Genomic DNA, 10,283 nt, shown 5'->3' with positions numbered 1-10,283 from the left:
ACTCCATATTTAGTGTAAGATACATCTGGGATATAAACCCTAGGCTTCCATACAACTGCTGTTTTCCCATGACTTTCTGACACATCACTTTAAAGTAATGTGATTTTACAATGCTTTACAGTATAAAAGTAACACGTATTCCTAACAGGGTAACTCTTGAGCCAACCAACCTAATTAATTACCTCATAACCTGGCACATTTTAAGGCACTGTCATACCACTAACTCAATCTTACAGCAATGTCTGAGTGCCCCATGAGTCAAACATGCAGCAACGATAGTCTTAAGGGACCAGGGGACACGATGGCTAAACATGTTTTCAAGACTTAACCTGGGCCTAGTACAGCCTCACCCACTGCTTAGATGGCAGGTTGAGGCAACTGAGTGACAGGAGCAAAGGAAAGACCCACCTAGGGGTGGACACTGGATATAAACACAAGCCGGATTGGACCCTTTTCAGGTCTAATGTCCCCAGGAGCCCGAGTGTTGGTCTACAATGTCATTACCAGCAGAGTAGAGAGCAACACTTCTGGAGGAGCCGAGTTTAGAACACACAGGAAGGGTTCCAACTAAGCTTGCCAGAGCCTAAAAGACCAAACAGTGCTAATTTCATCCATGCCAAACCAAGAAAATGGTCTACTCTTCCCTGGTTTCAGTTTTCTAAGCAGAGGACTGATCACTGGGGAAACCAGAAAATTCCATCCTGAAGCCCAGCAGAAATGGTAGGGGAGTTAAAGATGGCACAGGGGCTCACACTCGACCACTGTGTTCTTAATAGGAAACACCACTGGTTTGCAGGGGAAAAGGTTTGTTGGTGCTTTGGTCTTCCACAAGACATGGAACCAGATTTGCAAGATCAGGCCGGGAACCCATCCTGATAGTGCAGGACTTCATCACATAAAGTGCGTGGGTCCCTGAGAAGAGTCTACAAACACACTAAACTTCCAAGCAAAAATTTGAGTATGTGCATGTTTTCCTGGTGAAAGGGTCCTTCCCTTCTCACAGATCCAAGAATAAGTTAAAATCCCGAGCTAGAGAAAAGGACTAAGCCCAGTGCAGGCTAAGATGAGGAAGCCACCAGATATACTTACAGCTAGCCATTCCTGAGAACCTGCAAAGTTGTCAGAGAATAGAACATAGATTCATAGCAGAGACAACTGGGCACTGGTTTTGCACTCTTCTAAATGTATTTCAAGTTCTTTACAAAACAAGGCCTTAGGAAACCCCAGATTCAAGTATGTCCCTGGGCTTGGCTCAGTGCCTTCCTGTATTCATGCTTGGGTATTCATTCACCAACATTAAACTCCTGCATAAAGATGTGACGGAACAGGACCACTCCTCCAGGGCATGAGTCCTTTGCTGATTTCAGAGGTAGCAATGTGTAAAACACTGGGACTTTTCCTTTGGAATTGGGCTGTGATGAGAAGTCCCTACCACGAATGTGGCCATCTTTTCTCTGACCTTTCCCCTCCAGTTCCTGAAGATATAGCAGAAAATAATCTTTGAGGATACTGGATTATAATTCCAAAAAGCAAATACACATGACACATGCTTCCAGTGCACTGTGCTTTCAGATATTCTGGGTTTAGTTCAGCTGCCAGATGAGTTGATTAAGGCGTTTAGCCAGATGAGCCCACTTCTTTGAGGAAGCCCACTCTGTTATTAGCAGTGTGGTGGGCCACTGAGAGATGAAAAGGGCACCAGAACCCTGAGATCACCAGGAAATTCTTCCCTGGGAAGACAATTCCATGAATGAGGTCTTCCACATTAATGACACTAACCTTCCCCAAGTGCTCTTAAGTCACTGTGTTGTCTGTCAAAAGCATGATTTTATTCTTGACTTTGGTTTGTCCACGTTTCAAGATGAGTTCCTGGACAGACATCAGATTTGGAAATCACCAGGTCCCGTAGGTGTTTTTATAGTTTCGGGGGGTCACTTTGGGGGAAAAACACCCCTGAAAATCTTCAGGCGAAGCCTTGCAATGGTCCTTGCACCATTAAACTCACCCCATTAATCCTTTGGATGTATACTACAAAGGCCAAGGAATGTTCGTCTGGCACTTCCAAACCACAAGGTTTCACTTCTAGTCCTCTGAGACACACCTTGTTACGCTGTTGCTTCCAGGCATGGTGTAGGAACCATTCCAGTCACTTAAACCTGAGCTCTTTTCCTTTCCTCTCCTTTTCCAAAAGAGCTTGCTTTGCTTGGGTAGCTTTGATGGCCTGATAATCCTTTCTCTTTTTTAGGAGATTTTCTGGAACCAAAGGAATCTTTTTCCTTTGCTCTTCCTCCGCCATCTTTCCAATAGCAAGGTAGGTTTAATGGTGATAAACTCCTTCAGTTTTTGTTTATTTTTTGGGAAAAGTCTATTTCTCCTTTCTATCTGAAGGATAATTACCTTCAGATAGAAAAGTATTTTTGTTTCCCCAAAAATAAGACCGAATCTTATGTTAAGTTTTGCTCCAAAAGACACATTAGGGCTTATGTTCAGGGGATGTCATCCTGAAAAATCATGCTAGGGCTTATTTTCTGGTTAGGTCTTATTTTAGGGGAAACACAGTATGCTGGGTATTCTTGGCTGGCAATTTCTTCTTTGCATGTGTCATTCCAGTCTCTCCTGGCTGTGGGTTTCTATTTAGAAATTCACTCATGGCTTATTGAGGGATTCTTTATAGGTCTTAATATATTTTTCTCTGGCTATTTTTAGGACCTCTACTTATCTTTGATTTTTTACTGCTTCATTATGTCTTGAAAAAGTTATTTTTGCATTGATATAATAGGATGATCCGTCTCTCACCAAATTTGAGACTTCCTCAGCTATCATTTTTTTTAAAGAAACTTTCTGCCCCTTTCCTCCTCCCTTCTCCTTCCAGAATCCCAATTACTCTAGTAGTATTTTTAATGAAATCCCATACATCGTGTACACTTTCTTTGGTCTTTTTCATTCTTTTTCTTTTTTTTTTCTTTGTTCTGCTCTGACTGGGTTATGTCCAAATTCCTGTTCTGTAGTTCACTTATTCTGTCTCCCATTTGCTCTACTTTATTGCAGAGGCTCTCTGTTGATTTTTATTTTATTCATTGAATTCTTCAGCTCCAGAATTTCTGTTTGGTTCTTTATGGTTTCCATCTCTTTGGTCAAAATCTTATTTTGGCCATGTATCTATTTCCTAACTTTATTAATTTGTTCTGAGCTTTCTTGAGTTGTATCTATTTCCTGACTTTTTTGTTGTATTTATTTCCTGAGCTTTCTTGTTGTATCTATTTCCTGACTTTATTAATTTGTTCTGAGCTTTTCTCAATGAGTTGATTCAAAATAGCTATTTTGAGTTCTTTATCAGCTAGATCTCAAAATGCCATGCCTTTGAACTCACTTATGGGAGAGTTATTATCTTTTTGTGATGATTTCCTTCCTTGATTTTTCATGTTCCTTGTAGATACGCATTGGCGCTTTTGCATTTGACATATCAGACACCTCCTTAAATCTTTACTAATTGCTTTCAGATTGGGAATACTGTTCATTGGCACAGTCATAACTGGGGTTTCCTCTGCCTTCTGGATTTTTCAGAAGGTAACATGGTAGCTCCTGTTTGTAGTTTCTCCCCTACCCACAGATCTTGTACTTTTTTTCTGATAGTGTTCCATTTACCAAATATGCTTTGGCTGCTGCACTCTGGAACATACACAGAGTGGGGGAAAAGTTTGGGTTTAGCACTCAGGGTGTTAGAGTGCCTTTGGGCCCAGTGGGGAGATCCTCAAGTGAGGTACAACTTCAAGGGAAGTATACTAAGAAGCTTGTGGGTAACTTCCTGCTAAAGTCGTTATTCATCAGGAACCATGTCCCTTTAGTGCTCTTTGATATTCTTATCTGCCTCTTTCCTGATTTCCTTCCCCCTCCCATTCACAGAGGTCCTGCATCAGTACTGGGTGCTGCTGGAGAAAACATGGGCTTTCCAGGCTCGTCCCACACAACTGAGATAGATGGGCACTCAGCACTCTCTGTCTCCCCCAAGGGAGAGCTCATTGCCCTAGAGGTGGGGAGGGACAGGTGCAGGAAAAATTCCTTTTATTATCTCCATTGTGGCCAAACTCTTCTTTTTTTTTTTTTTTTCTCCAATGATGTGTTGGAATCTCCCCTTAGGAAGGCTGGACTTCTGCAAATTCTCTCTCATCTGAGGGCATCTGCCCAGGTTAGTACTCTCCAGGTTTTTTCCCCCGACTATCACAAGAGAGGTTGTGGTAGGTTCGCTGACTACTGGTTCTGCAGCCTATACAGTGTTCTGTCTGCCTCTTACCAGATGCACAAGTGGGCAAGAATTCATCCAGGTCTGCAGGCATATGGTGCTGGATTCCACAAGTCCCAAAAAGGTGCTTCTGTTAATGGATAGATCTCTAATTTGTTGTTCAAAAGAAATGTATTGCCTCTATGATGTTGATGTCACTCTGCTTCCAACCTTTAGTATTGTCATTTCTTTCATATTTGCATTTATATACAGAGACATTCCAAAAAAAAAAAAAAGGAAAGTTTGTATCATGGGGAAAAAAGTCACCAGACTTATAATCAGAAAATGTGAGATTCATTTTCTGGTTCCAATAAATTCCAACTTTGTAACTTTTGGCAAGTTACTTAAATAATACTCAACATATTTCTCATCTATGAAATGTAAAAAATATATACCTCCCACAATTGAATGATACATCTGTAAAGAACCTAACCTAAAATAATTATTCAACAATGTAACTTCTTTTCCTTTTTATTTTCTTTTTTTTTAGTGAGAATAATAATAACTTTCTTACCTACTTTATTTTTTGAAGATGAAGAACATGGTCAATTTAAGAAATATCAAATTAAAGGCACAGTTTTGCTATTATTTCATGAATTTTCATTCACTTGGAACTCAAATATCAGTCTTCGTTACAAAGAGGATTTATATACGTCTAGAGATTGTGACAATGAGGAAACTGCCTCCAAAATACTATTATTTCTTTGAAGCATCTCTGTAGCTGACCAGTAAGTGGTCAATAAATATTTGTTAATGAATGTTCGTTAAAAACTTAATGAACAAATGAAAGTGAATGTGCTCGGTAAATTGTATTCACAAATACACATGCACAAATATTCACTATGTTTTTAAAAAGTCAAGAAGTGAATCAGTTTGGATGAAGCTTTTCAACTCATTTATTTCCCTTTAGGATTGACTTGAATAGATTCATTTAAAAATAGCAAAATTACTTTAAATTACACATATAGTTACAAATGAGAAGATATTATCATTAACGAAGTAAATTTTTAGGCATCACTCTGAAAACACAATTGGAGCAAAGACTTTTTCCGTTTATAAGTGACAAGAATATATCAATAAAACCTAATTGCTAGAATATCTAAGGCTTGGCTTATAGTTATAAAATTAGAATTCCATTGGATTAAATCATATCCACTACAATAGTTTCATAAATGTCACTGAAGTTCCTATTAAGATTTTTATTATTCCTATTGCTATATAATACTCTCTCTGGTGAAACTCAATAGCATCACTGCATGTGAAATTTTTAATTTGACTGACAACTCTCTTCCTTAACTAGGAGGAGGACAAGGGGGTGAGGAAAAGGAAAAGGATGATGAAGAGCACGATGAAGAGGACAAGGAAAGGAGGCTAGTAGACTCAGCAATAATAAAATATAATGTCCTTGGATCCAAGGAGACACAGAAAAATGAATAATGTTCCCAGGGACCATGATAACTAGTCTCTAACAAATTGTTGTTTGAACTTATAAGGTTAACTTTGTCCTAAGGATCAAGTCCTTCTTGAGGTATGCTGAAACATGTGCTTCATAATTCAAAGAATGTCAGTGGCAAGTATAATTAGGAGTGTTTCAAAATGTACTGCTAAAGGATAATGTGAGTGTTTATAATTACAATAATGAAAATTCTAGTAAAATATCTGTAAAACTAAATTTAAAGTTAACAGTGCAGTAATGTAGGGTTATTTAAACTGATAACTAAGTTTGATATAACATTTGTCACTACATTTTTAAAAACAAGTAAAACATTTTTCAAATGTAGCTATCTGACAGCTACAAATTACATTTACCAAGGAAAATACCAAAAAAGAGAAAGAAAAAAAAGACAAGCCCTAGGGTGAACAGATCATGTTACCAACTAATTTCAAGGGGTTGCTTCTAAAGCTTTGCAGGATGGGGGTGGGGGAAGAAATAGTGTACCCGGCACCCATCAGACCTAAGACCTCTGAGTAAAGGCACTCCACCCACACACAGCTGCATGGCCCAATTTAAGCATGTGATCTTGAGGGGAAAAACGTTGGAGAAAAAACAGAGTCAGAGATTGCACAATTTAGAAGACTTTTGCCAAAGTGCTCCCCAGCTTGCCTGAGACACCCTGGATCTGATTCTCAGACGTGCTAAAACATCTTTCCTTGATCTCTGCAAAGCCAGAAGCAGAGCCACTCTAGCAGCCAACTGATTCTCCTGGGTTAGCTGGACCCAAGTTCAACAACCTTGTAACATCTGGGCTGCAGGAGAGAAAGACTTTTCTTCTCGTTGGTTGGGTCCATTGTCAGCCCAACACAAAACTAAACTTTCTAAATAATATTTTCTTTCTTTTAATATTTCCATGTGATTTTCCTAAATAAAAATAAAGCAGAGTTTGTTTTTAACCAAGCTGTGGCAGTAGGTTTATCTTTTCTTTATATTGTGGTTTTTCAAGAAAATTTTCTTATGGGGATAAAAAAAAAATTAAATATACTTATTCAATAGTAAACTGTTTGAAAATATGGCCATAAATAAGAAAAATGGAATTCTTCAAAAGTAAAAACCTGATAAGGTCAACATAAAGTTAGAGATATAAAAAGATTTTTTAGAAATATCATTATTCTTGTGAAGATAAAAATGACTCTTTATTCCATGTAACATGCTCTATGGAAAAAGATACTCAGCAACCTCAATATATTTGATTTGTTTAAAATCTGGTTGTCAAGTCCTCTCCTTTAAACAGAAAGAGTTGGGGGAATGGGGAGAGAAAAGAAATAATGAGGAAGAAAAAAAGAGAAAGTGTAAAGCAATAATAAAATTTCCTTTCTCTAGTGTCAGAGAGCACATAGTAATGTTTCTGGGGATAATGACAATCACTCTCTGGTAAAGTGTGGTACGCATTAGGATTTTTGTTCTTCAAGAGCAATTGTCAGAGAAAACATGTAATCAGTATATGACTATTAGAATTGTCCTGGAGTTCTAAGAGGAAAAATGCACAACCAGAATAATTTTTCCAACACAAATAGGCCCTAGTGTGGTTTGTAGCACATCAAGACATGAAAATGCGCTGTAATACTGTTTTTTCAGTACTATTTTTACTTATTAACCCTGGTATTGTCTCAAACATGAGTTTTTTCTGGTTGCATTTTGGCTAGGGACCAGCATAATTCTGCTCTGAAGCAAGGATGATAGGTATTTTAAGATTCTTCAGCAGTGTACAACCTCTTCCTGCTTGAATCCAAACTGGAAATGGCTCCTATATTCATACAAAACCATGACACTTCCTATGAAACACCATTAGCTATCCCATGGAAACAGTTAACCTAATAATTTAATATTTACTTACTTTATGCTAAGGACATGTATTACAATAGATCCACTAAATCCAATAGTTGATCCACATGATATGGGCCTTCCCGATTGTCACAATAATATGATACCAAGTATAGGGAAACCCTGTCCCTAATATAACCAGAAGATTTGAAAGAATCCAATAAAGAAAGATATTGGCACATCCCATACAATTGTTCACTGAATGAAACCTTATGCAGCTATTAAAAATGAAGATTATGAAGAATACAAAAAAACATGAAAATGTGTATGATATAATATTAACTTTCAAAAAGTGATAGCCAACATATATGCTTTTCCATGTGTGTGTGTGTATATACATATTTGACTGCAATCTTGAAAATATATTGAAAAATGTATATATAGAGAAAATGAATCAAAAGGTTCACAGTGGCTATATCAAAGTGGAAGACTGTATACTCTGGTTTTTGTTTCTCTTCTATTCTTCAGATGTTTTTGTAATTCACTTTGTTTTTAGTCTTTTTAAAAGAAGGCATTTAAAAATCATTGTACAAAACTCTTCAGATCAGTTTTGTAAATAAATCCACCATGACACATAAAACTACATTGATAGCTATCTCTAGAATATACCCACCAAGACTCAGATAACTCTAAAACCAAGTGTATACCCAAGTTAAAATACACAAAATAAAATCTCTGAATGAAATGAGTTCTTTAGTTTCTAAAAGGCACCAATCCTTTATTTATGACAAAACTTGAGCCATAAAATGGAAATCCTCTTTTCTTTTGAAATAAGAGAATGTAATTGGAGTTTTTATTACAGAAAACAAAGGAGAACATTTTTAAATTATTTAGAAAATTTTCAATTGTATGTTTTGAGAACTAGTGTTATTTCCTGACATATGGGTGGCCGGTTAGCTCTGTTGATTAGAGCACGGTGCTCTTAGCAAGGTTGCTGGTTCGATCCCCACATGGGCCACTGTGAGCTGCACCCTCTACAACTAGATTTAAAGAACTACTTGACTTGGAGCTGATGGGTCCTGGAGAAACACACTTAAAATACATTTTTTAAAAGTTAAAAAAAATGTATAAATAGGTTTTAGAAAGATTTTCAACAAAACAGAGGCAGTGCAGTATAGATACTGAGCTGAAAATTAGGAGACTTACATATATATATATATATATATATATATATATATATATATATATATATATATATAATATTATATATATATATATAATTATTTCCTGACATTAATTTAACTGTTGTTTTCCTATTTTTTTTTAAATGGGTCATCATTCCAAAGAGAGAAAGATAAAATGGCTCTGCTTTTTACAGTTTTTATAGTTTTTTATATGTTTAAGGATTCTAAATACTTTATGCTGAAATCTAATCACATATCTCTAGATCTGTCTGTATATTATTAGCATAATATTCTCTGAGCACAGCTCTACCAGGTTTTAACCTGCCTGACATTTTTCCTGTATTTGTGCTCTGTTTAACACAAGCCAGCCCGCAGCTTCCTGTGTGATGATGATAACATATGCTTGGCTTTGTTGTTGGCTACTGGAGTGAAATGGAAGACAATGCCCTTTAACCTGTGCAAAGTAGAATAAACCTTATCAGATCCTCCCCAGATATCATTAAAGGAAATGGGCTGAGAAGGCTGCCTTTGGTAGGAAACATATATTTTAGAAAAGTGTCACTGCTAATCTTTTTAGTTATGGCACTAGAAAATCACTTCTGCAAATTTTAGCCCTTCCAGACAATGAAACTCTACCAAGATAAACTGAAGAAAATAACAAGAAAAGCATAGCAGGCAATAAATTATCCTCTCATAATCACTATAGCAAATGCTCTTAGCCAAAAAAATTTTACTCACTATGATTATTGGGAATTGAGTCTAAAATCCAGTAAGTGTTTAAAAGGTAAGAACTAATGCAAAATTTTATAAATTTGTTTATATAATACAAACGTAATTTTATTTAGATTTAAGTCACAATAGGTTTATTGTTAAATTTATCCAATCTCTCAGGAGAATGATTCCATTAGGTAGAAAATTGATGGTCATACATTCAAATCTCCTTGTCCCCTCTTTATCTCCACTTTCACATACACAAGAAAACTGTTAAGCCTAACCTAATAAATAAACACAGTAAAGCTGCAGGATACGAAATTAACATATAAAAATAATTTGTTTCTATATACTAACAACAAGCAATCTGAAAGGAAATTAAGAAAACAATCCTATTTATAATAGCATCAAATAGAATAAAATATTTAGGAATAAACTTTACCCAAGAAAGCAAGAGACTTGTATAGTGAAAACTATAAAACATTGCTGAAAGAATTTAAGGAAGACACAAATAAATAGAAAGATAACCCATGTTCATGGATTGGAAGAGATAATATTGTTAAAATGTTCGTATTACTTGTGATCTACAGAATCAATTCAATCCCTAACAAAATTCCAATGGCATGTTTACAAAAATAGAAAAAACTCTCCTAAAATTTATATGGAACCACAAAGGACCCCAAATAATCAAAACGATCTTGAGAAAGAACAAAGCTGGAAGCCTCACACTTACTGATTTCAAAATATATTGCAAAGCTTGGGTAATCGAAACAGCATGGTAGTGGCATAAAGACAGACCAAAGATTAATAGAATAGACTAGAAAGCCTAGAAATAAACTTATGTTTGTAC

The 10,283-nt window shown here is 36.3% G+C and overlaps 1 pseudogene across 1 annotated transcript; it reads right to left on the bottom strand.

Moving 5' to 3' along the window:
* Positions 1-1,583: 1,583 nt before the first annotated feature.
* Positions 1,584-2,296, bottom strand: LOC308498848 (large ribosomal subunit protein uL30-like; annotated as a pseudogene). Its single transcript has one exon. The product of its transcript is annotated as a large ribosomal subunit protein uL30-like (transcript).
* Positions 2,297-10,283: the final 7,987 nt, after the last annotated feature.

This window comes from Rhinolophus hipposideros, assembly GCF_964194185.1.
Source record: "Rhinolophus hipposideros genome assembly, chromosome: 6".
Classification (NCBI taxonomy): domain Eukaryota; kingdom Metazoa; phylum Chordata; class Mammalia; order Chiroptera; family Rhinolophidae; genus Rhinolophus; species Rhinolophus hipposideros.
This window is presented reverse-complemented; position numbering and strand designations above follow the sequence as displayed.